At 45.2% G+C, this 25,329-nt stretch overlaps 1 protein-coding gene and 1 long non-coding RNA gene across 2 annotated transcripts in view; one reads left to right on the forward strand and one right to left on the reverse strand.

Moving 5' to 3' along the window:
* The window catches only part of IARS2 (isoleucyl-tRNA synthetase 2, mitochondrial), a 551,921-nt gene that overhangs the window by 211,862 nt on the left and 314,730 nt on the right, over nt 1-25,329 (forward strand). The window lies entirely within an intron of this gene.
* LOC146821874 (uncharacterized) lies at nt 1,848-4,051 on the reverse strand. Its single transcript, XR_014962781.1, has 2 exons — nt 3,880-4,051; nt 1,848-3,321 (listed from the first exon to the last, which is right to left on the reverse strand). It is a non-coding gene; the product is annotated as an uncharacterized LOC146821874 (long non-coding RNA).

Genomic DNA, 25,329 nt, shown 5'->3' on the forward strand with positions numbered 1-25,329 from the left:
TGCCACGTGCGTGTGATTCGTCATCTCATTGTAAATTTATTTATCAGCATCATTTTGAAGCGAGCAGTCCAAAAAAAAACTGACCGAATTAAAAATGTTTAAAAGAATGCTTCTTGGAACAGGCAGGAAGGGCAGCTTGAATGTTTTGTGACTTGTTCGTGGCATGAAAGGCTGCCTTCTGCCCCGTAGCATGTGCTTTGTCTGGTAGCGGGCACAAGTGGAGATGTGTAACTCCTTTTCCTGAAAGTCACCCCTTTGGCCCTTTTTGGCACTAGAGGTTTAACCTGCGCTTGTGTTGTGCCACATAGAGTCTCTGACAGGACCACTTTCCATCCTTGGTCTGTTTGCGACAGGGCGTGTCCTGGATGTACTGGTAGATTGTTAGGGCAGAAAGTGGTGTGGGGCAGTATGGGTATGTGTGTAAACTGTACAGATAGCGCACACAGACACACTATATGCATACACAAACTCGTAGTGCAGTGCGGCACCCTGTGCTATTTGTACATTGCTCCCTGTCTGCCATTGCTATGGCGTTGCAGCCTAGTTCATAAATGTCAATCGCGTGGTGTCTTAAGGCAGGACCAGAGACTGGCTGACCCTGTAGAGTGGGACAACAGCTGAAACCTCTATCCCAGTACCTGTATTGGCTGCCATTCCCTGCACAAGTGAAGGTTTGGCTGACCCAAGGCATTTGGGACCCTATGACCAATTGCATCTGTCTACGGACACAAACCTTTGGCGCAGACCATAGTACTCCATGCGCAAGGACATGCAAACAACATCTAATTGGAAACAATCTTTTCATTGTTTGATTAATTGATTTCCTTGTTTGTAAAGTGTGTGATTATCCCAAAAAGAGGCGCCCTGGTGCTAGTAATGGTGATCGAAAAACTAAGAAAATGCCTACATCAATTTTGTTTTTTTTCTTCAGAATAACAATCAGGGTTGCAATTACCAAATAATATTTTGTACACTGCAAAACTGGCCTTCTCAATTAGCAGAGATGCTCATGTCTGTCTAGACTGCAGCTGTGTTTATTGTGTTCCAGGACTTGTATACCTGCAACAAACTTCAAAAGAAATTAAAATTGTCTCTGAGAGGCTCCCTCTTACATCATGACTACATTTGGTATCAAGGATTCAGCTGTGTTGCAAAGTCACCTTTTTACTGAACCTTCAATGTTTGGGTCACCGCACCTAGACAGAATAATGGGCTCGCCTTCTCTTTGCTTGGACCTGTATAGCAGTAAACTATGAAAGCGAGGACCTCACATCACAGAATATTATACTTTTGAATGTGCACCATTTGTGCCCATCAGTGATTGATTTTTGCGGTGGTGGGCGCCGGAACTCGTTTTTGGGGATAGGGACTTATTTTTCATCATCAAGTCTTGACTCAGTGGTTAAGAAATAAAAGCAGAAAGGTGTATAGATGTGGGAAGAGATACATAGTGAAACAGTAGCCAATGGAGAAAGCAGGGATGAAAAAAAACAAGCAAGATTGAGACACAGGGAAAGGAAGTGCAGGGTAGTGGAAGGAAGAGGTAGGAGGTGGATCAAGAGTAGGTGGTCATGGTATTCCGCACCTCTCGCATTCAGCAGTGGAGATGGTCAACTTCTAACGAAACGTTGGGACCCTGCGCTCTTTTTCAACCGCTTCAGCACTGCCTGTCCACCACTTTCTGTTGGCTTTAAGCAGCAGGCTCACGTTTTTGGAGCAAAATCGAGATTTCCCAGTAAACTCGAATACAATACAACTAATATTTACTTTTTTTTTTCTTTAAGTGCATAGCCCTCTAAAAGAGCCTATTGGAGTGAGTTAAAAAAAAAACACTAGTTACACATTCCGAATTTGCAAAGCAGTGAGTGTTTAATTAATTTATTTACACAATGACAAATGTAATTTTAGAACCATAGTTGGAAATGACATTGCATATGTGATGTGATACCGGATCCCTTGTGATCCCCTTGCATGCTTTTCAGCTCCTTCTGACACCCATCCAGACTCTAGATACAGCAGAGCGCCCTTGGGTAGCTCGATGACCTCGGGCATCCCTCGTATCCCTAGATGCACCAGCACACCTGTTTACCAGACCCACCCTTGTCTAACTTCCTATCTGCGTTGAGTCACTGAACGCGGAAGTATGCATTACCCCTGTAGGGAGTGGCTACGAGTAAAACAAACAGTAGGTATCGGCTGGGGCTACGGGCTTGAAGGCTTGTTTTACGTTCTCAGTACTCTGTGGTAGAACGCGTGGTGGTCTTCGCGTGCTCGGACACCGACCAGTAGTGGTAACCAGGATATTGGCCTGAAGAAATGACAGACAGACTCGCGGAGCACACTGGCTGTCAATTCATAGGTCATTGCCCTGGGTACCTGCTCAGTCCCGTCTGCTGTCCCCGTCTTTCGCTTCCATTCTTTAATACCAGAATATCACATTTCAGATCCATCTCAATCGCGTTAATATATTAAGAAAGCCTAAAAGTACATCCAGCCTTACAAAACAAGACAAGGTGAGCGTGAGTTACATATGACCACTACAGCATTACAAGGGGAAATAGGCAGGTCTCATTCATTTCGGTTATGAAGCATAACTTCATTATGAGTAGTGCAAGACTGTTATTAAACTGTAAAAGATAAAGCTCAGCTGTATGCTAAAAGTTGAACAAAAGATCTGAACGGAAAACATTTGATTATTTCTATTTGTGCAAGAGGCTAAAAACATTCTACGTTTGCTTAGTAGTTCTGCTTAAGGTTGTTGGTACACAATGGAAAGTGGACAATGCAAGGAGATGCACTGAGCGCTACTTTTATCAATTAATAATAAAGAAAGGTCATAATCACTGAAAGTTCGCTTAGTTACTGCTACACAAATGCATTGTTTAAAAAAACTTCCATGAAAATAAATTGCGACATGGCGTTCCTGCTTCGGCGGCGTTCAGTTAGTTTGTAAGTGCCCATCAAAAGTAACAGCATCTCCACTGGAAGCTTCGCCGATCCACATGGAGTTGCTGTTACAGCTGATATACACCATAGGTACATCATCTCCCGCCGCCGGGGGGTTCATGTTTCTCCAGGTTCAACCCATTTGAAAGAAAACTGTATGTAGTGATCCAAATGCACACAGTGTCTCATCAGCGTTCAGAACAAGTGCAAAAGCAACCAGAAGACCACACCTTACTGGCTCGCTTGCGTTCTCCGGCCCTGAGGCCACATTTTAACTGGAAAGTCTAGAAAGTTAATCATTTGTTGTCCTCAAACACGGACATGTGCAGATGGCTCCTCAGAGTACTCGGATGTGGACTGAAGTAGAAAGGCTGCCTGTTCAAGAGAAAGAGACAAAACGCACTCTATTAATCCAAATGCCGCCTCTGACATGCATAATACACGTTTGACTTTCTAGTACTGTCTGAACCGGCGCATTTAAATGAAGATCCTCGTAGGAACCGCTTGGTAATCTTTAAAACTAGCTGTAACCAGCTTCATGTGCACGAAATCCGAGGGAATTCTGGCAAACCACTTAGCCACGGATAATTTCATGGGGGTTGTTTAGTGTCATAAATTTAGCATGAATGTTGTATTATTATATCTGATTTGTCGCTGCATAAATGCAAATAGAAAAACAACTACACAACATCAAATTCTTAAATTCAGTACAAACATTGAATCTTTGGTTGAGAATGTGCAAGAACGGAGAGCATTCACGCGACAGGTGGAAAGGTTCTTGTAGGATATTAGGACTCGCCAATTAGACACAGGCGTGCTTAAAAACACGTTCTTCCCAGATAGAGGGCTACACATGTAAAAAAGGCAAATAAAAAAGTTCTTACAGTGGAAGCATCCTGGGAGAGAATAAGGAACGAAGTTTCGAAGTGTTACCTGCCTCAAGTAGGGTTCGTTCCCGCGTGCGCCTCCTCCGCGAGTCCAGGGGAAGAAGTGGCGGTTATGTACCGACGCCAGGCCCTCTTGACTCCTCTGCGGTGCCTGCAGGGAAGGACTCGGGGCTAAAGAGCGCCAGGATGTGGCTTACATCTCCCAGCAATCACCTAAATGATGCCTAATTTCCGATAAGAGGCGAAGTAGGCATTGGGCACAATCAATATCAGAACGCAAGGTGATTGGCTGGCGGCATGGTAACTCGAATTGCCGCCTGCGCGTCCACTGATCGGAACCGTAGCCAGCGACACGTAATGCAAGCAGGTTAGATAGCGTTTATGTGTCCAGGGCAAAGTTTTACGAGAGGCTCATTGCTCACTGCGTGAACTCTGATACTCAAATAGAAGTTTGCAGATTGCAGTGTGATAAGGACGCTCGCGGGCGCGTTGCTTGTTTTGCACCGACATTAAAGCTATTATTACAAGACATGAAGATGCAGGTGTGCACCGGAAGGACATAGACGCGGCTGAACTTTCGGGTGGAAGGGAAACCCTCGGAGCTGCCATGCTCATCTTAATGAGTGTCAGACCCATTATTTATTGAAATGACATTCTCATTAGGTGGCACTGTCTGGGCGAGGGTGGGGGAGCTTTTAATCTTCTCTTGACTTCGTACTTTAAAATGCTGACATTTTACAATAGGCTGGCACCGCCAGGCTGCAATAAATCCATAAAATGTGCGTTAATCATTAGTGACTCTGCAAATGTTTGAGAAGTGCAGTTCACAGGGGTTCCAACAACAAAGGAACCAAAAGCAGAGGGGTTGAAATCGGGTGGTTTCTTTGCACTAACGTGCTCGACGAGCCCGTCTCTTGCATACGTGGCTGCACAGCAGCATTTTCCGATGGACACCGGACGTTTCCAACGTCTTGTAATGTCTCTTCGTACTTGTCTACTGAGGGGTTATCGGGACGCGCCGGGTGCCGGAATGCCCAGCCCTGTATACCTGGGCCACCCTATGCAGCCTGCCCCACCCACATCTCACTTCCTCTTTTCCTCTGCTGCTGACGTAAGGACGAAAGAGCGTCGTTATTTCCTTCACATCCATCCAGGGAATGTATTCACAATTCTGGTCTTTTGTGCAGGTGCTTTTTATAAACACTCTAAACTTTGAGGGTTATAATGTGGCTAATCTGTCAGTGGGGCACATCTGTCAGGCACCAGTGGCCATGTGGTGTTGCTTCAAACAACAGGATGTCAGTTCAGATGTAGAAGTCTGTGGTTATTCAGTCAAAGTACAGGGGTTGAACAGAAGTAGGATTCATCTAAATGGCGACAACTACAGTACAGACTTTTGATGCCAAGGAGTAGAAGTTCAACTTGAAACAGTAGATTTCCTTTTTACTTCCAATTCTTGAGTCACAGTCTGGGCAAAATATGTTACTTTCTCAGCTACAGGGACTTCTCTCCTGGGCCAGTAACCTCTTAATGTATCAGGGTGGATCTAAAGAAGGGTCCGGGTCTGGGTCAAGAGGTTGAATGGTTGCTGCTGGGGGTGTGGCCTGCTGGGTCATGCAGTGAGACGCAAAATCACTTTACTCCACCCCGGCCCTGGCCTTAAAAGCCTAACTATGCACCCCACACAATGGGTACTCCCCGGAACGTCTGAGAAATGGCCGAGCACCCTCTGTGTAGATGGAGTACTTGAAGCAATTATCAACAAACGTTCTCAAAGCCATCAGGCCTGGCGGTGACTGAAAGATTTTGTTGGCTTTGTCGTGCTTTTTTTGTTTTGTCATAGTTTTTGTAAAACACTATTTCTGGAGGAGCTGCCCGCCCATCGTCAATTGCAAACCATTGCTAAAAGCCCCAAAAAATGTTGGTACGAAAAAAAGCCCAGATTGTTACTATACTTCCTGGCACTGAAGAGAACTACTTTGTGTGTGGATGTGCTCTTTGTGAAAGGGTGTAATGGCGTCACTCACATTGAAATTAGCTAATGGCTGAAATGGGCTGACCTGCTGCCTCATGCTGTATGCTGTAATGCGCAAAGGAAAAATGTGAACAGATCAATGGATGAAGAGGTCTGGCTGAAAAACCCTATCACAAGTAGCTATATTGTACATATACAACAACCAGGACAACACAAACACTAGAGACTAAAGGAAGTGCAAGTGAGGTGGGACCTGGTGGATGTCGGCGGGTCTCATTGCTCACCACATCAAGCCACCAAACATTGAGCATAGTGGCTTACATTTCTTCAACAACTAGGGAGCAAATTGCTGTTTCCCGCAACGTACTGATGTTACCCTAAACTCTGCCACCAGTGAGAACCCGGCCTACCTGTGATTAGACCCTAGTGACATTTCTGTTACAGGGCTATAAAGTCACATAATGCTGCATTAAACTTGTTATATGAAATTCCTGAAAATACACTGTTATACTACCTCGCATAATTACGTGCCATTCTCTGCAACAACTTTGCATGAACACACAAGAACAATAGAAATGATAGGGACATGAGCAGCTGCAGTTGTTAGGGTGCTTGCGTTTTTTGCATTTTAAATTGCACATGAGGATGCATTTCACGTTAAAATATAGTGTCAAACTGCAGTTTTGCATTTAATGTGATTATATGTAATCTTGCTTCATTTTTCCAAACTTTTTATGTAATTATTCAAAAGCAAGTTATGCACATTTCTCACACCTTCTGCCTGCGATCTGGCTGGGGCTGTCTTCGATGGGACAACTCACCCAAGCTAATGTTCATTACCACTGATGGGCTAGTCAGAAGCAGATGATTGATTTTGCAGCACTGTACAGAGGACGGGAAACCGCCCAGCCGATTCACAGGTTGCTCGCTGTGGTTACCCAACTGCCACAGTGTGTCGAGCCTGGTTGGAAATTAAACTGCTGTGTGAGAACTATGGCTTCACGATGGCCCATGGCTATTGCAACCCTGTGGCGTTCCACCCTTTGGAGCATTGAGCGAGAAGCAACACCCAAGACATCTCAAGCCCAGTCACCAACGGCTCACCTACCGAATCGTCCCTCTGATCATTTTTATTTCTCCTCACACGCAGTAGTGTTGCTGGTTGGCGTTTCATCCTGACACACCTGGTAAACTGTATCCCGTCTGAAGCCTCCTTTTGTAGCAACCAGGTTGCAAAAAGACACAGCATAATGTCTGTTCACATTTGTGTGCCTCTGTTTTCATGCATTAGTTTATTATAGGCATACCTATTGTTTATGCAGAAACAAACCACTATGGCAGCACAGTGATCATTAATTGAGTGCAGTATCACAATGAGGTGAGCGTGCAAAGTTGGACTGCAATGCCACAATCTAAACCAGATTTAAATTAAATTTGAACTGAAGCTTATCAATTATGGTTGATTGATTCAGCCGAAGAAAACTTCTCAAAAAGACCCTAATCATTAATTAGCCAGGGTGGCCAAAGTGGGGTTGCAAACAGCCAGGTGTGAAGAGCCTTTACATGGTAGACTGCAGTAACATAGCTCAATGAGGAATCTCAGAGTCTAAAATGTCCTAAGACCCGCATAGTGCTTCCATCTAAGAGCCAGCCATCAGACTTTACTGCAGGCCACTGAGAGTGTGAGAGATGAGGTTATAATTAGTTTAACAAAAAAACTCCAACTAATCAGAAGGGCCGTTCCTGTTTATACAATTACCCCAAGAGCAGGCCAAAAACACACCCTTGTTTTATCTTTCTTCGTGTAGTCAGTTGTCTTTGAAAAGGCGCATCCCTTTCGCACTGTATGGATGCAAGTCACAGTTGCAGTATGTTAGGGACACCCATAAAACTGCCCATGACGTTGAAAAGAGTAATGGACCAATGGCATAGTGTTCTGGGAAGCCCCCGAGCAAGAAGTAAAAAATACGTTTATTCAGACCTAAGTCTTTTGAACACTATACTGAAATAATCATAAACTTTTGCAAACATAGAAAAAAACATAATCTCTTAAAATAAATGAAAAACCTTTTAATGAGGCTACACTCTTTAGATATCTACCCACAGCAAATAAAATGAAAAAAAAATTGTATAGAGAGCAAACAAATACCCAAAGGCGCTAAGGTGCTGATAGCGGTTAGTCTTAGGAAGGAGGAGAAAACAGAGGAATTCCATTATATCAGGCCCCCAGGAGCATCCGTTAAAGAGTTAAAAAAATGTTTTTAGGGCCTTCCGAAAAGGAAGACTGGAGATGGAAAGAGGAACAAAATTCCGAACCTTAGATGCCGCCACGAGAAGGCTTTGCCGCCCCACCTCGCCTTTAGATACTTAGGAACAGTTAAAAGATTTTTACCTCAAGATCACAGCTGTCTGGAGGGAGTTTACAGCAACATTGAAAACATTCATTTAAGATAATAATCTCATAGCTTCTCTTTGTACCTTAATTCCATATAGGATTAGTACTGGTTTTAATAATTTACCCCTTTGGACCAACAAATGTAAACAATCACACAAGATATGTTCAGAGCAGTGATACTCAAAGAACTGCCTGGGGGACGAATGCGGCCCTTCTGACCTTCACATGCGGCCCCTGGTCAAGAGCAGCACTGGGCTAATGTATACGTGACTCAGTACTAATATAAAAAATAAGTTTAAAAAGCCAGCAAGAATTTATTTAGAGGTTAATTGAAATTAAAGAATGGCAGTAACTAGGGTCTCCTAAACCACTTCACTTTAGGGAGACCATCATTTATAAAACGTGTTGCAGTTCAAGTATGATGAAGTCTGTTGATAATTCATTGACATTCAGACCCGTTTAACCATAGTACATACCATTATCACTGCATTGAGAAGTATTTTTCTTATAAGTGATAGTTTTCAAACATGAATTGAGAAACATTCATTCTTCCCTACACCCTGATAACAATGCCAATAGTGTACGAAGAGGCAAGTCAGTTGCCATGTGCACCTTTTGGGGGCTGGGGTGTCTATTGTACATGAACAACCTATAGTTTATTAAATCAAACACTGGAGAAGCCTTATTACGCACACATCCTGAAGTCATGTATTTCAAGGTCCTTATATGCTAATGAGGAAAAAGGAGGGAAAGGGAAATAAAATAATTTCCTAGGAAAACACAGTTTAGTTAAGTGGAGAAGCCGGGATGAATCCCATTTTTTGGGATTCACATTGTGCAGGTCAGACACTGGATGTATATGCCTAGCTTCTCTTACACCCACCTTCCCACAAACCCCTTCCCAAACCCCAACTGCCACCTTACTGGTATCAATGCAGCCCTCAGTCACATTACAGACCAAATTTGTAGCCCATGGGGAAATGTTTGGTACAGAGGAACATCGCACCCTGAGGCTGCAGCTACCATTTCCATCCTTGTACAATAGTTGATTCCCACTGTCCCAGCAGGAATACAGTCGAATTAGCCCTAGCAGCAGTTTCACCTAGACATTATGATTTACGGAGTTGGGTAACTCCATTAAGTATGTAAAGGAGGTGACATTCTCCCAAGAGGCAGTCTCTGCCAATCCTCTAACATTTAGTTCCTTCCTAGATGGTAGAAGTGAATTTTCAATATTATAATTCTTCAGTTTAAGATACCACACAATCTTTCTAATGCTTTCCCTTAATGCCCTTGCCCACCTTATTTCACTATCCATAATTCCCTTTACACAGTAACTTGCCACTTTTAAAATTGGGGGATCTAACTGTTTGTACCAAAAGTGAATACTTAAGAATTTATTAATGTAATTCCGTGATTTTAAAGTTGGCTTCCTTCCTAATAACTTGAATCATTGCACTTTTTGGGTTCCCTACATTTTTTCTTTTTAAGACAGCATCCTTCCGTCTTCTCCCAATCAATTTTTGTCCCTAGGCACAAGACTTTGGCACCATACAGCATTTGGAGAGGACATCGCCTTAGATGCCATCAACACAGGTTTTAAAGATGGACCACCAAAGTCTCTTTTGAATTTCAGTAAACCTCCTAAAGTGGTCAAAGCACAAGTTTTTAAAGTGTCTAAGTGGAGTTTGCAGATTATGTTACTATCAAAGGTCATATCCACGTATGTAGAAGAGGAAACTTTATCTACCACTTACGCCACAAAGTTAGCGATTTACAAGGTCAAACGCTTATCACAAAAAATGTATAAAGCAGCAGTAAACATTGCCCCTGGTTTCGACTGCTTTCTGGGCCATTGACCAGAGCCTAAAACAGTGGTCAATTGTTGAGTGACCTTCTTTAAACTCTCCCTGCTCAACTGGGATAAGATTCTTAGAGTCAATCCAATCTTTCATGCATTGGAATAATTATTTGGCTTAGATTTTGACCCCTACAGCTATCGGCGCCTGAGTAAGTTTGGAAATAGCTATTATAACATGTTTTCACCCATTTCTAATTTTAGTGCAATAATTATACAAAATAGTTCTCTATCCTATATTTCTTTGCTATGAAATGTTCCCACTACTTTGTGGTATAGTATAGTGATTAACTGCATTGTCGGGCAGGCAGCCTGGAGATGCACTGCACTTTAACACTGCAGGCAGAGGCTAAAGAGAGGCAGGGCTGGGGAGGGACCTCAGGACTTGCGTGACTGCCATAACTATTGATGGCTCACGTGCAGATGGCTCGAGTCTTGATTGACCGGGCAACAAAGGCCTTAAGAATAATGAGGCTGGTGGCTGTAAATGCAACACACCCTGTACTCCTCCCTACTTCTGACATGCTGGGGATAAAAAGCGAGGAAAGCGAGGCCTACAAGTAGAAAAGAGAGGCCAGTGTCGCAAGTCCATACCCTGTTTGAGGATGAGCTCAGTTTGAGTGATCGCTCCTATCTTTGTCTTCCCAAACAAGCACATATTGTCAAGATCAAGCTTGCACAACACCTGTTTAAAAAAGCATACCGGTTTCATTAGCAATTATCACCGGCACAGCGGCCCTGAAGACACTCTGCTTGGGGATGCCCTGGGAGCGGAATCACCAGGGCAGCTTCTGGGAGGTCCGGACCTCTGAGGAACAAGGGGCAGAGGCGACCGCTGCAACAATGACGGGGCCCTGATTCTAGAAGGCGCGCCCGCCATTTTGTATGCCCAGACCCGGCGCGCCCTGGCGCTGAGCTCCATTTTTCTAGACCAGGGGGCTGCGGAGAGCGCTGCATGTGGCACTGGGGAGCCAAGAGGTGGTGCGGCGCTCCTACCGCCCTGCCGAGATCGGTTGAGTGCCGGTGGAGCTCCGGGCTGCGGAGGCGGGGAAGACCACGACCGCCACCTTGAGGCCCTCTGCCTGGGGTGCTCCGTGTGAAATCCGGCCTTGACCTAGCGGACCCCTGACTGTGACCCTTCAACGCTGGCGCGACGCCGGACATCACCCGAGCCACAGATAGAGTTCTGAAGGTACCGGGCTGTGGGTGTGCAGGCGCCGCTGCTGGGGGAGCGCTGTACCAGGGGGCGCTTATCCTTTTTTCCTCCCGCCGCTGCTGTTTGGGATCGGACTCAGGCGGACTGCGGCCTGGTTCTGTGTGGTAGCACCCTGGGGCCCCCGAATCCTCCCACCTGATGTTCTGCAGAGGCCGGGCGCCCGGGTTAAGCTCCTCGTTGCTGGAGGTGTGGTGCTGCGTCCCTGCTACCCAACTGAATTTAGCAGGGTGTTGGTGAAGCCCCGGGCTGCGGAGGCGGGGAGGACCGCGGCCGCCATCTTGCCTTCTCTTTGCTGGGGGTGCACAGGGCGAACTTTGGCCTTGCTTAGGGAACCCTGCCTGTGATCTTTTCCTGCTGGAGCGGCATCCTGGACCCCCTGACTCCGTTTAAGCCCTGAAAGTACTAGGCTGGGGGAGCGCACACACTGCTGCTGGGGGAGCGTCGTGCCATGGGGCGCTTTTTCCTGCCGCTGTTGACGAGGACTTGGACTCTGGCGGATTGCGGCCTGGCTCTGAGTGGTGGCGCCCCGTAGCTTCCGAGTCCCCCTATCTGAGGACACGCAGCAGCTAGACGATTGGGTGGAGGTTCTTCGCTTCCAAGTGTTCCTTTGGCTGTAGAACTCAGGCGCGCACACAAATCTGGCCCCTCAGAGCCCTTGATCCCCAGGGGGAATTGTGGTAGGTGTGACTGGACCTTCAGCTTCCCTGGTGTTCAACTCGACTGGAGTGCGACTTGCCACCTGTGCCCCTACTGCGCTGCTCTGATCGGCGGGGAGCCAGGGGTCCTTACGCTGCGGAGGCGGAGAAGACAGTGGCTGCCATTTTGTGCTTTTTTCCTGCTCGAAGTGCTTGGGGGGACTCCTGACCTTATCTAGTGGCCCATGCCTGAAGGCTGCCAGCGCTGGGGTGGTGACCCGAGTTGCGAGAGGGCTGAGATTGGGGTGTGCCTGCCTCAGTGGAGTGTACCCGCTCGATAGGCCTTGAAGATAGCGGGATGTATATGGTCGCCTGACGGTGCTTCTGCAGCGGTTCCTGTCACATGACAGTGCCGCTCTCCTCCTGGAGTAGGGCGTTATCCTGGGGAAGTTACAGGATGTTGGTGCCATTGGGTTCTCTTGGCGGCCCAACTGGCCATTAAGCCACGTCTCTCTACCAGCCCCGGCGCGCTATTGGGGAGATTTGGGGTTGGTACTACACTGCACAACCTGAGTTGGATTACACCCCACTGGCACCCTGTCTGGGTAGTGGGATCTACTCACTTCGGCCGGACTTTTCAGCGCCCTTGTCAGTGTGGCGTATGTGGAATAGGCCCGTTAGCCTGGGGCCATGACCCGCTCGCGGACTGGGAAAGAACCCTCTGCAGCTCCAAAAGACAATCCAGTTACGGCTCTGTGGAATAAGCCGGGTGCCACCGCAGCAGCAGATATGGCAATGGCGGCTGGATCATCCTCTGAGCCTGTTACACAATCCTTTATGGCCACTTTTATGCACAAACTCAAATCTGAAATTGGGTCCCTTAGAACAGAGGTCCAGTCCTGTGTCAAGGAGCTCCGGAGAGATGTAGTGGAACTTGGGGGGGGCGAGTGGATGATCTGGAAAAGACACGCCCGTTTGGAGGATCAAGAACATCTTTGGCAGCGCCTGGCCACCTTAGAGGAGCAACATATTGAGCTGCAGGTCAAACAGGAGGACTTGGAAAATAGGGGACGTCGCAACAACCTGCGTTTGCGAGGAATCCCTATTGGTGCGGAAGGTACAGACATCATTACCTTTGTGGCCGAGCTGCTCCAGGATATTAGAGGGGATGAGGATGCTTCGCCGCCAGCATTGGACCGAGCACACCGAGGGTCTGGCCCTTCTGGAAAACCCGGCCTCATACCAGACATTCTGACCGGGGTCCACTTTTACACGGAGAAGGAAGCTATCCTCAAAGCAGCCCGTGATAAGCCAAATCTCTCATTTAAGGGCACCCCCATCCAGCTGTTTCAGGATCTTGCACCCGAGACGCTCCGTCGCCGCAGAGCCTTCCGGCCTATAACTGATAAGCTACGTGAGCTGGGTATACGCTACCAATAGGGCCATCCGTTTGCACCTATTTTCCAGTGGGAAGTTCAGCGCCGGGTACTGCGGTCCTTCCGCGAAGCTGCTCAACTGCTCCAGATCTCAGATTCTCCACCGTCTAGCCCCTCGCGCTCGGCCCCCAAGGCCTGTGAACCAATAAATCCCTTGTGGTCTACAGTGTCTCGCTCCGGGCGCCCCATGCAACGCGGCATCTATACATCATCACAAGAGAAACAAGACATCATACAGCACATTCACTCCTTAGAGGGTGGACATTTGCCTACAAGCTCTCAGTCTCCTCTTAAATGAATATGCAATGCACTCTCACAGGAATGCAGATGGCCTGCTCCTACTTCTTCGACTTAGTCTCCCACGGAATTCAGATCAATATCCTCTCCCCCGGAGATACACTCTAGATGTGACCTTTTCTGTGCCGACGCCACGTCCCGGTGGCAAGCCGGGTTCTGCTCCTGATGGCTACGAAGTCTCAGTATGACCTACCCTCACTTCTATTCCTTGGAGAGTGACATCTTCGGGATGGCTTGTGCTATGTGGCTGGCCACTGCCCGGTTTGGAACAGACTTAGTTGGCCATGTTGGCCGTGCTTATGTTTTTGCCTTTTTATATCTTTCCTTTCTCTTTTTTCCTTCTCTCCTATCTTACTACTTCCCTGGGCAGGGGGGCAGACCCAATGACTCTAAGGGCTCCCGATGGGCTGGCCATCCTGCGCTTTTCCAACGCTTTGCGGCGATTGCGCATGCCTTGATTTTCTTTGCTGCGACACCGGGGGGGAAGCCAGACCGCCTGGTATCCAGTCCTCACCCCACAGCTTGCGCTAGCGTTCCCCCCCTGACATGCTGACATCCTGGCCTCAGTACCTTGCTTGAATCTTCTCTCCCTTAATGTGAAGGGGCTTAATGCCCCCAATAAGCGCCACCAAATGTGGCTCTAGCTCCTATTGCAAAACCCAGACATTATCTTCCTGCAAGAAACTCACCTTTTGCGCGAAGCCACCTCCCGTATGTCCCACCCCCGATACCCTCTTCAATTCTGGGCCTCGGCCTCAACCAAGACAGCAGGGGTGGCAATCCTTTGTCAGCCTGGAATCCACCAGGGAGACTCCACAATAATTTATAGTAAAGATGGTAGATTCCTCAAAGCGACGGTCAAGATCGGACACCGAGTCCTCACGTTATGCAACACTTATGCACCAAACCAGGCTCAAAACCCATTTCTGCGGGGGCTATTGCGCGAGCACATAACACATGATGACCCCGTCAGGGGGTGATTTTAACCTAGTATGGTAAGCAAAGCTGGATCGTAGTGAGGGCACTTTTCATGGGGCGGGGGCCATGTCAGCTGCCTTCAAGAAGCAATTAACTGCACTAGGCCTGGTAGATATCTGGCAATATCACTCGCCGGACGTACGTGATTACTCTTATAATTCTCATCTCCACCGCTCCTACTCGCGTATTGATCACCTTTTTGTTTCACACTCCCTAGTTAAGGACACGCTATCCACGTCTATGTCTGATATCTCCATTTATGATCACGCGCATGTGGAACTTCTTATCCATGATAGCTTCTCCCTTCCCAAACGCCCTTCACGATGGCGGTTTCCCCTTCATGTTCTCAGAGACCCCGTAGATGCGAAAGAAATTCGGGACGCCATCACATCTTACTTTGAGATCAACGACCTCCCGGAGGTCCCCCTCCCAGTAGTCTGGGACGCGTTCAAGGCCGCGATTCGTGGCACTCTTACCTCTATAGCTATAGCTATAGCTCGGGCAAGGGAGGTACGCCTGTTTGAAGACAAACTTTCCCACGATATTAAGAAGTTGGAGTGGCTGAACCAAGAACGTCCCTTGGCGGTGCACATGAGGCGCTTGGCCTTGCTCCGCGGCCTGCTCCGGGCACACAGAACCAACAAAGCCGAGCACGCTCTCTTAAAGTTGAAGCAGCAGTTTTATGTGGGGGGGACAAGGCGGGCACAGTGCTGGTGCGCCGTCTTCGAAGGCAAGCAGCTAAGGCCCACATTGCCAAAACTAAACTGGACGATGGCACCTGGGCCACCACTGAGGCGGCTAAACTTCAGGCGTTCATGAATTATTATTCGTCCCTGTATGCCAGGGAGTCATCTGATCCGGACCAGATCCTGGCTACCCTGGAGGCCAGTGAATAGGCCCCGATTAGCACGTACCATTCACAATTAATGGAGGAACCTATCACCCTGGAGGAACATACTGGAGCTTTAAAAGATTTTCCTTTGGGCAAAACTCCGGGCCCAGGCGGCCTCCCGGTCTTGTTTTACCGTGCCTTCCTACCGCAATTACAGTCTTAAATTCTCAGCCTTTTCAACTCTTTCTCGGATCAGTTGGGTCCTTCCACAGAAATGACAATGGCAGAAATTGCTCTAATTCCCAAGCCTGGGAAAGATCCTGTGCTCTGCTCTTCATTCCGCCCCATTGCGCTCTTAAATACAGATCTTAAGCTGTACAATTAAATACTAGCTAAACGCCTCAGCATCCACCTTCCAGACCTCATAGAACCAGATCAGGTGGGCTTTATCCACCAACACCAAGGGGCAGATAATGTTCGCCGTATCGCGCATCTAGTAGGGGAGGCCCACCATTGGAACATCCCAGCCTGTTTACTATCGCTCGATGCTGAGAAAGCATTCGACCGAGTTGACTGGTCATTTCTCCGAGCTGTCTTGCAGAAAATAGGATTGGGTCCACAAATGATTGCCAGAATCATGGCTCCTTACATCTCCCTGCTTGCTAGGATCCGCGTCAACGGTCAGCTCAAACAGCCCATTTCCATCCACAGGGGAACCAGACAAGGGTGTCCCCTATCCCCTCTCCTCTTCGCCCTTGTGGTTGAACCTTTGGCCATCCTGATCAGGCGAGATCCGGACATTCATGGCATCAGGCTTGGACCATAAAATAGCTTTGTTTGCAGATGACCTCCTTCTTACTCTATCTAATCCGCGGGCTTCCTTACCTGCCTTGCATAAATTGCTGCAAATGTACGAACAGGTTTCGGGGCTTAAGATTAACCACACGAAATCATGGGCTCTAAACCTTACGATCCCCATGGAAGAGGTCTCTGTGTTACAATCTCTTGTTCCCTATCAGTGGGCAGCTCGCTCCATTCGATATCTGGGACTTAATTTGACCTCCTCTCTCGCCACATGGACCCAAGCAAATTGGCAAGAATGCAAGACTGTGGTTATAGCTGACTTAAGGGCATGGAAGCCTTTGTCACTCTCCTGGTTGGGGCGATTAAATACGATCAAAATGTCGATCCTCCCGAAGATACTTTACCTTTTGCAGACGCTGCCTACGCCCATTCCGGAGCACCAAATCTGTAATCTCCAGCGAGAGCTTAACAGATTTGTATGGGGGGGGAAAAACCGCGCTTTTCCAACAAACTCCTTATGCTTCCGCTTGACAGAGGGGGACTGGGGTGCCCCAACCTTCTCGAGTATTACTGGGCGTCGCACCTTCGTTTCATCTCGGAATGGATGGCATGGGAAAACGAGAAGGTCTGGTTCCATATGGACTGGGCGGTGACTTGTCGCCTCATCTGGGACCTAGCATGGCTTCCACGGGAGGCACGCTCTCGTAGTACCTATCTGGCAGTTCCTACCAAGACTGTTCTTGAGATATGGGCTAAAGTAGCAGTGTGCAAAGGTCTCACTTCTTTTCCGTCCCCTTATACTCCCATTGCTCGCAATGTCCATTTTCTACCAGCTCTTCATCCTCCCTACTTCACGGACTGGACAGAAGGGGGCTGTAGGACAATTCAGGACCTTTTTATAGGGGGCTCTCTTAAAACTTATGAACAATGTAAACAGGAATACCAGCTGGATGAGGGGACACGGTTTCAGTATGCCCAACTCCAGCATTGGGTACAGACACCCTCGCTGACGCAAGCGGCTACCCGGGCCCTTACTCAGTTCGAACAGTTGGTGCGGTCATTTGACAGTTCTAGGGAATTAATATCTTGCACCTACCACGTTCTGCAACATTCGCAGCGAACCGCCCCTCACCTGTATCAGCAGAGGTGGCAAGCAGCAGCTGCTACTGATATTGCGCCCGCCCAATGGGTACGTCTGTGGCGGGGCATCCCCAAGGTGTTCCGTAGTATCCCTCAATAGGAGTCGGCATACAAGGTTATGACGCACTGGTACTACACCCCTCACAGATTGCATACAATGTTCTCTACTGCCTCACCCCTATGTTGGCGTTGCACTGGGGCTGCAGGAGACTTTCTTCATGTTTGGTGGACCTGTCCGCTCTTGACCGTCTTCTGGAAGGAAGTTCTTAGTCATATCAAACAAGTATTAGGCTACCCACTCCCAGAAGACCCACTTATAATAGTCCTGGGCCTACGGCAGGTGAACATGCGAGCCACGACCCGACGTGACCGGCACCTCTGCCTGCATATGCTGGGGGCTGCCAAACAAACTATTGCTCTTTACTGGAAAAAAGCAGAGGCGCTGTCGATTAACGTATGGTTCACCCGCCTGTGGCACACAGTGGCGATAGAGCTTCTTACAGCATGACTGCAAAATCAAGATACCAAGTTTGCCAAATTGTGGAGTTCGCTGGTGGATCACTTAGGACGAATGGAATATGCTAGATTCAAACCCCCGAGGTTGAGGGCCCTTCGCCTTTTTGATGATGCAATCTCCCCCACAGATGCAGGCCCTTGATTCCTGCCATGCGGCGGTTGCCGCCGTCTCTGATCTCCATGTTCTCAGCGCTGGCTGGCGACCCTCAACATTATAGAGTTTGCGCTTTTGCAGTCTAGGGCTTCGGTGATGCTAACCGCTCCCCCGCCCGTCACCCCCCAGCCCTCTTTCCCACCTTCTCTCCTTTGCTCTCATCTTAGTCTTTCTTTTCTCCCTCACTTTACGCTTTACAGACTTTCTTTCCCCCCCCCCCTCGCTTAGCTGTTTATCACGCTGCAGCTCCTTCTGCTCGCTAATAAAAAGAGTTAAAAAAATGAAATAAAAAAGCATACACCAAGGCCAAATAAAGGCCAACTATTACTCAGTTGCTGAATTGTGTTTTTTCACTCATAAATAGGAACAGGTATCTTATTGGCAACACTGCAGATACATTGAAGCAGCTTCAATACATAAATCCAGTATTGGCACCAGATATGCATGTTATGTTGCTGGCCTCCGGTAGTTTCAAGGTGTAATCCCTAGCAAAGTGGCACAACAAGTATTTCTTGGAGTCCATGTTAGACTGGTCGCATATCTCCGTTTGCACTCTGTGGGACTGTGTGCAAAAGAAAAGGAGGGCTGCTCTACTGCTCTAGCTGTCGGAGGCACCCAAACCTGAGGGTACCCAGGAGCTATCACATCTTCCAAGACTTATACCTGACTAAATCAGAAGGGTTCTTAATGTCTTTTCTGAAATTCTGTAAAGTTTAATGCTCCCTTAGCTCCAACATGTGGTCATTCTACCATTCCACTCCAACTTTGTATATCTATCTGCTGCTCAGCATTATCTTCTCAAACTTCAGAATGGATTAGTATAGCCTCAGTCATCTGGTTGGAACATAACATTTCAAGCCTAAAGGCTGGTTAGCTAGCCCAAATATATTGATAGCTTTGTGTATCATGATCAAAAGCTAGTGTCATTTTCAAAGGGTTGATGCAAAAACAACAATTGATGGACAGAATGCAGAACAATGTCATACATTCACCCCAGTACAGAGATCTGGGCCTAAATCCATCGTTTTTTTGCTCACCATGCCATTTCAGTTTGAACCCAGCCATATGCAAATCAGTCTTGACCCTGTGCCCCATGGGAACAGTCCAGCCCGAACTGCCAAGCCAGGTCCTCCCTGGACTGGAAACAAGCATCCTAGGGCCGGTATCGGGCTTTCAGCCCTCGTCAGCCATCTTGTGTGTTTTGATTTTCAAAGGGTTGAGCCATATACTGAAACAGCCATTGCAGCAACATTTTGAATTTTTCTGAAGTCTGTTCACTCTACCCGGGACCTTCTAGAGGCACACCAATTAAGAGGAAGCAACAATAATGTAATCTGGCCACGGTAATACCAGGGGCCGATATAAATCGTTTATTTCCAGAGAGAAATGGCTGCAGCATAGCAAGTATGTTTATATGATAGGCACATACTCTGACAAGGGTGTTTGCCTGCCCTTCCATAGTCAGTTTGTTGTCTAGTACCATGCATACAGAAAAACTTAGTGGATATGCTGAAAAGATCTGCACATCATTTGGTGTACATAAGAAATGCCAACAAACAGTAAGAATTCAAACAGTAATATTGGGTGCTGACATGAAGCCAAATACTCATCCACTAGGAGTATTAATTATCTTTGCGACTATAGAGAATCCAAAGATTTTAAATCAACTAGAAAGGCAACGTAGCACACCACCATAGTCTAATAATACCCTGAATTGATCATTTCCTTGGGTATTGTCCATGGATTGTAGAGTTCATAGAAAGATGTACATCGTTTTCCAATCTTGGTAGGGTTGTTGTGTTGAGTTTATTTATTATTAACCAAGTAAATATCCAATGTTCAGAACGCAGCCGACGCGCGTTTCGCCCACAGGGCTTTCTCAAGGCTGCATACATACAAAGAAGAAAATAAAACATAAAGTCTATATGACTCCATACGTAAGTATGCAACAAACATTGCAATCTGCACCAAACCATAAGTAATAAGGGAAGAGAAAATAGATTGTGCTGAAACCCATGTTAAGGGCAAGACTGAAAGAAATAGATCCAAAGAATACCACCACCGAAGACAACCCCGTACCAGGTGGAATAAAGGATCAGAATGATGAGTAAAAGATGACCAAGTATGGTACCAGATTGAAATATAATAAAAGAACAATCTGTGAGTAGTATTGAGAAATGAGTTAGCGGATGAGTAGATCCCCACAGTATGAAAGACAATTGTGCTAATGGGAGAACCGTTATCTCACCTTGAATAGTTCAAAATGTAGATTGTACGGTAGGTAATTCCTGATAGTGTTGGTCTTATTTTGTAGATTCTGCAAGTAGACAATATGTATATATATGTATACACATGTTATGACTATCAGGGTAACCCTATATTCATGGCACCTGAACTAATAAAATATTTCGTAGGTGACTACATTATATCAGTATCGTCCTTGTTTGTTATGTGTCGAAAATCTTACCTAATGTGAAAATTTCCATCGGGTGATCATATGCCAATACATCCAAGTAATACAGCTCCTATTTCAGTATTGTCCAAAAGATAATTCGTATTGGGACCAGTATCCGTCCTCTCTGTTACGATACGACAAGAAAAAACATTCTATTGGGGGTTGCCTAATCTGTACGGCGAACATGTTTGTGCATAGATATGTAAAGACGCTTAGTCTATAATAACGTATCTCAGTCGTTTTGAATGATACACTAATTAATAAACTATCTGGATTCTAATGTAAAAAGGATCATTTACAATCCTAATCCAGATATGTTCAACTCCCATAGTAAAATAAAGTTGCTCGCGAGTTTCAAGCCTGAACCCATGTATCCGGGTAGCACATACAATGAGCCAAATATGAGTAGGCTAAAGGAAACGAAAACATAAATGTAGTTGTTTTCGAATAAGGGAACGTAACGTTCTCACTGTTTCAACATAAAACGTCTAAAAGCAAACCACAACTCTATAAGCAATATTCCCGGAACTAAATGCTCACGTCGTAACCATGTGTATGATCACCTCATCCTGACGTTTGGCGTCTTCACGCTAGAAAGTTCCCGCCAGTGTGTGTGAAATGCGAAATAAGTAGAGTAGTGACAATAGAAAGTGGACTATGGGACCCATAGTCAGTACTAGTATTCAAAGAACGGCGGCCATCTTATAGCGGTAAATGGGTACCCTGATTACGTCGAATGGTGCCACTCAAATCAAAATAGGACCGTTGTGTACCTCGTCAAATAAGCGTGCTGTTGCCAGTATGTTACAGTTAAATAGTAAAGAATATGTAAGTCCATGTCCACATGAGGGAGAGTCTAATAGATTATTTGTTAACGTATATAGCTACTATTAAAATGGTGAAAAAATGGTATAAAGAGTATATGCGCATTTACGTGCATGTCGGTGTGTCACTGAGTTCGTAGCTATCAAAAAGAAACTGTAAAATGTAATATATAGTATCTCAACTGTCCAGGAAATAATCCCGAATTTTTAATGACAGTGTCCCTAGTTCATTGTTATGTCCACAGCGTAGTAATCCATTGGCGGGCTACCCTCTTTTGTGATAGATATTGCACATATCTGGGTAGAAAAGGACAGATGCCAGCAGGTAGTGCAATAGAAAGGAGATCATGGAGCCCCTGTAATTGTGGAATAAGGTCAGGTAGTGAAGATTAGTAAGAGCAAGTGCTTGGCAGTTGTCGCATATAACATAGTTTTACAAGAACTATACGTATAAAGGTTGCATTTCATTAAGTCTAAAGCAGATGTCCATGGTAATATATACATTGTTACATTACAAGAATTCAAACAGCGCTTTGTCAATGTTAATTCCATGTTCCACTGCTCTAAGAGAAAGGATCCATTTACATTCATTTTGTCGTAATTTGGTAACTCTGTTACTGCCTCTCAAATTTGGAAGTACTACTTCCAGGCCATGAAAAGTTATTTTAATCAGCTCTGTATGGTTGTGCATGGTGTTAAAGTGGGAGGCTAGCGGATATTGGGCATTATTATTTCTTATTGCCCTAATATGCTCCTGTATCCGCTCCTTAAGAGGTCTGATGGTACTTCCTATGTAGATTTTCCCACATATACATATGATACAATAAATTACAAACTTAGTATTACAGTTTATAAAGTCATTAACTGTATGAAATCTTTCCGAATTGTATTTGAAAGTTCTGGTTTTATTTAATGCGAAAGGACAGACGTTACAAGTCCCGCATTTGAAAAAACCTTTAGGTTTTTCCGGTAACCAAGTCCTGTTAGGAGTTGTTGGAATGAAGCTAGGACACAATGATTGTCTGAGCGTATTACCCCTTGCAAATGTGATGTTTGGTTTGTGTCCCACTACCTCCAATATTTTGTTATCATCCAGTAGTAGATGCCAGTGGTTATTAAGTATTTTGAATAAGTCAGTACTGGCAGTTGAGTATGGTGTGATAAATCTAATTAATCTTTTCTTACATGCCTGTTTCTTTGTTTTAGCATGGCCTGTGAGTAAGTGTGTTCTGTTGATTTTGTTAACAGTATTGCGTGCCTTTTTGATCACTGCGTTATTATAACCTCTGGCCATAAATCTCCTTTCAACTGCGTTAAGTTCCTCATCTAGTATTTTCATGTCACTGCAATTTCTTTTTATTCTTCTCATTTCCCCCAAAGGAATAGATTTGATTTGTGAGGGAGGATGTATACTTTTGGCATGAAGCACTGCATTGCATGCCGTATCTTTTCTAAAAGGTCTGGATTGTAGTTTATCCTTTTCGACTACAACAGTGATGTCTAGAAAATTTATATGAGAAATGCTTTCTGTTTTGGTAAAGGTTAGATTAAAAGGATTATTATTAAGGTAGAGAAAAAATTCCTCTAGCATCTCTTTGGTTCCAGCCCAGAACATTAGAATGTCGTCAATGTATCTTCCTAGAAATAGTACATTTTCCATTAGTGTACTAGGACCCTTCTTCCAAAGGTGAGTAAGCTCAAAGTATCCCATATAGAGATTGGCAAAGGAGGGCGAAGATTTCGCCCCCATCGCCACGCCTCTAATTTGACGATACCAGTTGTCATTATGTATGAAGATATTATTGTTGAGAACCAATTCAATTAATTCCAGTAGCATCACTGTGTGTTCAAAAAACTGTATTGATCTTGACTCCAAAAAGTATTGTGCTGCCTGAATACCCATATCACCAGGTATACTAGTATAGAGGGAACAAACATCAAGTGTAACCAGATAGTGTCCCTCCACCCAGTCGACATCCGCGATCTTACTTAGTACATCTGTTGTGTCTTTAATGAATGAAGGTAAGTTCACCACTAATGGCTGTAAGTAAGAGTCAATGTATTCCGAGATTCTCTCCGTCGGGGATCCAATCCCCGAAATAATGGGCCTACCCGGGGGTTAATGTCCTTTTTTATGAATTTTGGGTAGACAGTATATACATGGTATAGTTGGTGTGTCATTATATAGATATCTGAATTCAATATCTGAAATCAGGCATCTATCTTTCCAATACAATAGTTTGTTATGTATTGTTTCCTTGGTGATGGAAAGTGGGTTATGGTCTAAATGTCTATATGTCGTGACATCGCTCAGTTGTCTATCTATTTCTGCCATGTAATCAGATTTGTTCATGAGTACTACATTACCTCCCTTGTCAGCCTCTCGGATGACAAGGGAGTGGTCATTCTTGAGATTTAGTAATGCCTGTTTTTCTTCCATCGAGAGATTTTGTGACCGATGTGTTCTTTTAATAAGAGTCTTGTCTTCCAATTTGTACAGGTCATCAAAAACATTGTGTTGGAATTTGTCAATCAGGTTGTAGCCTGACATTTGTGGGGTAAATCTAGATTTGTGTCTTAGGCCACTATCAATGCTAGCAAATGTATTCAAATCAAGATCTAATGCTACATCTTGTAATGTTGGAATATCATCACACTCACCTATTGATAACAGTAATTGTACGTCTTTGATGTCCCTAATTGAAGGCATGGCCTCTGTGTTGGTGTCACCATTTGCTGTACTGGGCAATTTTTGTTTATCTTGGAAAAACTTAAATAGTTTAATTTTCCTCACAAATTTAAAGCAGCCGACATGTAAAGATGTAAAGTTAGGCAAAGCACTAGGACAGAAGATCAATCCCTTGCTCAATACATTTATTTCATGATTGTTCAAAACATGGTTTGATAGATTGACAACATTCACGTTATCCGTATATGTAGTATCTTTGATACCGCTTAGTTCTTTTGATTGCGTGTACTTGACCTTGTTGTCACACCCAGTTTTTGTTGTCCGCCTGGACCTAGATTTTCCCCTTCTTGTCTTTTTTGGCCCATATCTCTTTTGTATGCCTGTTTGTTCCCTTTCCTGAAGCGTTGTAGTTAAAAAAAAAAAAGGGATCAGATGTTATACCCTTCATACGTGTTTGCATGTTAAGTGATTCACTACTGGTAGCACTACTGATACTAGATGTATCCGGAGTACTGACTGTATCAGTTGAATGAGGAAGATGTTCCAAGGTAACTATGTTTTTGTCAATTCCAATATTGTCAAATTATTTGGCATAGGTATAGACTCTGCCATTTTGTAGTCCCTTTCATCCCTCCTAATTTTCTGTAGTTTTTTATCCTTTAAGTATAGTTGGTGTTTGTGTAATTCCTCTTTAAGGATCACTAGGTTTTTTTCCATTACTTCCGGTAAATTAAGTTCATGTATTTCCTCTTCCAATTTAGTGATTTCTATCAAAATGTTACTCCGCTTGAGTTCAGCATCCTTGATAAGAATTTCCATCATTCCTACTGATGAGTTGAATAGTAATTTCTCCCATTCTTTGAGATGACCTATGTCTAGATCCTCAAATGAGGGGAAAATTAGGATTCGAAGACCCCTGGGTACCTGTCGTTTTTCTATGTATTTGCGCAAAACTGTTGCGTCCCACCATCTGGAGAGTTCCTGACGTTTTAATCTCTCCAGTCTAATGAATTTCAGTCTCATCCCTTCTTTGTTCGGTGGTCTGACACTAGTCTGTCCTAAAGTTGTTTCATTCTTAAACATATCTTCTAGTAGAGCATCTCTATTATCATCAAAATTTGCCATTATATGATTCAGAAGAAAACAATTTTTTTTATATAACAAATTCTACTGTCAATATGGATAATGAAATGCAGTTTAAATGATGCAAAGTCAAAGAGTTATTTGTAAAACGAGTGCTAGATCAGCAAAGACTAATATGCATACAGAAAAACTTAGTGGATATGCTGAAA

Source organism: Triturus cristatus, chromosome 6, assembly GCF_964204655.1.
Source record: "Triturus cristatus chromosome 6, aTriCri1.1, whole genome shotgun sequence".
NCBI lineage: Eukaryota > Metazoa > Chordata > Amphibia > Caudata > Salamandridae > Triturus > Triturus cristatus.